This window comes from Triticum dicoccoides, chromosome 1A, assembly GCF_002162155.2.
Source record: "Triticum dicoccoides isolate Atlit2015 ecotype Zavitan chromosome 1A, WEW_v2.0, whole genome shotgun sequence".
Classification (NCBI taxonomy): Eukaryota; Viridiplantae; Streptophyta; class Magnoliopsida; order Poales; family Poaceae; genus Triticum; species Triticum dicoccoides.
The window spans coordinates 468761963-468766058 of NC_041380.1; the positions used below are offsets into that span (position 1 = coordinate 468761963).

Below are 4096 nucleotides of genomic sequence, written 5' to 3' on the forward strand. Positions count from 1 at the left end.
TATTCCACCCCTAATTAATCCGTGTAACTAAGGCACTTTCCAAATTAGGCCTGTCCGGAAACGAGCGCTGCAACGCGCGCGCGCGAGATAGACACTCCCCAAAGCAGTTTTACAGCGCCAAAGTCCTTAAATAGCTGACGAGTCTGGATCCACACACCGAAGGAAAAAAACAGCTTGAATAATTCCTACTGAGAATGCAGGTATCTTGACTTATTCAAGCGGCCTGGATCTGGCAATGACAGTTACTAGCTCCGCTGTGGCCTTACCAAGCTCGAACTTGGTTACCCCGGCGAATCATGGTGAACTTCAAGTCGGTCAAGATTGGTTCTTACCAAGCCGCCATGTGGCGTCTACGGCGATTCTTGGCGTTAGAGTCCTTGACTCTCTTGGTGTGCCCACGATGCTTGCGCAAATCGTACTCGTCCATGAAGGTAAAGGTGGCTTTCTCTTTACGTTGAGATTTCTGTTCCAACTTTTTTCTATATAGTTTCTCATCTTCAAGTAGAGATTCTAATTCGTTACCAGCAAACTCGCCCATCCAACAAGGCGTGTATGAGAAAGATGAGTCAGTCTGTCCGCATGGTAGTTCGTTGAAGGGGTCATAATCTGTGAGACATGAAGTGCCCAAATCCTGGAATTTTGAGTTGTTCCAGTCATAGGCCAGTCCCCTGGCTGATCTCCCTGATAAAATCAAGAAGACAACCTCTTTATAAGGATGAAACCCAAGGAAATAATAGTTGTCACGGTATCCCCCTTGAACATCATCTTCAATGTCAAGAATGTTATCCTTGTCGGAGTTCCAATCATATTTCTCTTCCACCGGCGCTTTGTAATTTGCATGTGTTGTGAAAGCAGCGTCCTCAGGGTATTTGGAGGACCACTTGCGGTAGTTAACATCCTGCAAGATCCATCGTTTGGCCAGTTGTCGAGCATAGTCCTCGCGTTCAAAGGTCTTTCCAAGAAAGGTATCATGTTTTAACACCCACTCAATTCTACCGATGGATTCATTGAGATACCAAAGCTGAAGTTGATTCCAGCCATTAAGTATCGCACCAGATGGTGGTTGGGATAGCCTCTCAATTCACAGGCACCTGGTAGCTTAATCACTGTGTACGTGAGATCTGACAAGGACATCCTGCAAATATGAACAATCGGATAAACAGCTTAATAACAACATAAAGTGGATCATACTAGTAGTATATACTCCTATTTGCTAAATTAGGATGACCACCGAGGAGCAAGTAAGTAGCTAGTACCTTGTAAGATAGCCATGCCGGCAATGAATGTAGAGCGTGCTTTGCCAGTAGACGGCATGATAACGATGCTGTTTATACCACAAATCCGAATCCATGTTGCCGACGATCCGTGCAGCCTCCCCTTCCCGAAGGAAGGTCGTCTCGCCCCACTGTTGTGTCACCGAAGAGAACACATGCATCACGTATGACGCGGGAGGCCACTCGTCGTCGTCCGATTCGTCGTCATCCGATTCGCCGGCCGGTGGCAAGCGTGGGATCAGAAAGACCTGATAGTGTGGTGACACGGCGGGATCGAACGCGAGGTAGGCGGTCTGGTCGAATCCCGGCACGTGCGGCCGAGGGCGATGGGTCAGACGCGCCCACCGACGCGTGGCCGGGTTGACGACGTACTCACGCGGCAGCGCACGGTCCTCGTTCATCCGTTCGCCGCAGAGCAGGAGCCCGTTGCAATGGTCCGTGACCTGGACGCCCATGCAGGGCAGGAAGTTGAGCCCCCCGCAGATCGCCGGGCCCGTCGAGGGGCGGGAGAAGAACTCGGAGAAGCAATGCCGGGTGAAGTTGATGAAGATGCCGCGCACCGACCGCGAGAGCAGGCTGCCGCGCAGGCGGGCGTCGACGGCGTCACGCCACGCCTTGCAGACCCGCCGGGCCGCGGCCAGGACGTGTGGCGCGAGGCGCCGGAGGACCTCCGCGAGGGCGTCGTCGGGTAGCACGGCCGGCTCCGATGCCATCGTCGATGGGTCGATCTCGTTCGCGCCGCTCGGTCTGGTTTCCCGTCGTCCGCGATCGCGCACGTACGCGGCGCGGTGCTCTAGGGCTTGCAAGTTTGTTGGCGAACTATATATTGGAACGAGGTGCAAACAAACCTTGGACTGTTGATGTATCGGACTGCTTGCCGGCCCGGAGTATATATTGGAGATCAAAGCTGAAGTTCGTTGGAAATTGGGATCTGTCTATCCGTAGGATTGCGGATGCTAGGGCCGCCTTTGAATGGGTCTCGTTTTCGCGTTGACTTTAAAGAACCACTGGGACTAGCTAGGGACGGAGGCGTTGACCGAAATCATTAATTAAAGAGTATTCGTTGCAAAGAACACTCCACTCTCCAGGTCGTGACAAGTGGCGCACATGCAGCGCGACACTTGTCGCAACCTGGGAGTTTTCCCTTTTTTCATAGATTTGTTTATTCAAAACGTTTTATCTCTTAAATCGTGCGTCCAAATCTTGAACCGTTTTCATCATTGGATTCCTTGCGTCGAGATCTTCAAAACTACTCCCTCCGTTCTAAAATACTTGACTTCCATTTGTCCAAAAATGGATGTACCTATGTACTAAAACATGTCTAGATACATCTATATTTTGACAAATGGGAGGCATGTATTGTGGAACGGAGGGAGTAGATCCCATGTTGATAGGTTTTGACAAACTTTTTTTCACAAAAAAAACTGGGCGAAAAAACCGAACCGGGAGCACGACTTTTTTCCCTTTCCGAAAGAGGCACGCCCATGCCTCTCGCGAAATCATAACCGTGCCTCTCGTGAAAGCAAAACCGTGACTCTCGTGGAAGGAAAAAAAATAGAAAACATGTTTTTTTTTTCCATTTTCGAGAGGCACGGCCGTGACTCCCGCGAAGGCATAACCGTGTCTCTCGCTAAAGCAAAACCGTGACTCTCGCGAAAGAAAAAAAAACAGAAAACACATATTTTTTCCCCTTTCCTAGAGGCACGGTCGTGACTTTCGCGAAAGCACAACCGTGCCTCTCGCGGAAGCAAAACCGTGACTCTCAGAAAGAAAAACAAGCAGAAAATGCGTTTTGTTTTTCCCTTTCCTAGAGGCACAGTCGTGACTTTCGCGAAAGCACAACCTTGCCTATCGCGGAAGCAAAACCGTGACTTTCACGAAAGAAAAAAAAACAAAAAACGCGTTTTGTTTTTCCCTTTTCTGAGAGGCATGACCGTGACTCTCGCAAAAGCACAACCGTGCCTCTCGCGGAAGCAAAACCGTGACTCTCGCGAAAGAAAAAAAACAGAAAACGCGGTTTTTTTTTTCGTTTCCGAAAGGCATGGCCGTGACTCTCGCTAAAGCACAACCGTGCCTCTCGCGGAAGAAAAACCATGACTTTCGCGAAAGAAAAATAAAAGAAAACGCATTTTTCGCGCAAATTTTTTTTTAAAATTTTTTTGATCGAAAAGCTAAGAAAGACCGGGGGAAAACTAAAACGTCGAAAAACCCCAGAAAAAACCATTTAAAAAGCCAAAAACGCGTGCGAAAAAATAATAAAAAAAATCCAAAGGAAGCGTCCAAAGCGCGACACGTGGCGAAATGGCTGAGAGCACACCTCTATGGAGGAATTAACCCAGACCCGGTGGCTGGTGCCAGGCTAGGAGTGAAAGGATGGGTCTTCCACTCTTCCTACCATGGTCGGTGCGTTGTGATGTTGATGGTTGGCAGTGGCTTGGGACATGAATGCCGATGTGGCATCCGGGTTGGTGGTTCGCATGGTGGCTCTCCTGTGGACACCATGCCGGTGGTAGTGACTATGCCACTTGGTCGTCCGAATGGCGAGGGGTGTAGTAGTGGGTGGCTCAGGCTCGCTATTTGTTGTCGACAGTAGCGACGCCTAGATCCGGATCTGGAGACTTGTACTCGCCACAGTTGTTTCGGGTGCTTCATGGTGGCATGGGTGAGATATTGAGCGAAAGTTTTGTGTTGTGACGCCGACAACAGCAACACATGTGGGTGCTTTGATATTCTCAAAGACGCTGTCGTGGTTCTCCTCTTCGTGTCAGGGTTCCGGATGAAGACCTTTGGGGTCGGTTGGGATAACACTTAGCACCGTTACC

At 49.8% G+C, this 4096-nt stretch overlaps 1 pseudogene; it reads right to left on the reverse strand.

Annotated features, from left to right (window-relative positions):
• Positions 1-328: 328 nt before the first annotated feature.
• On the reverse strand, positions 329-1987 carry LOC119353768 (annotated as a pseudogene).
• Between the last annotated feature and the right edge of the window lie 2109 nt (positions 1988-4096).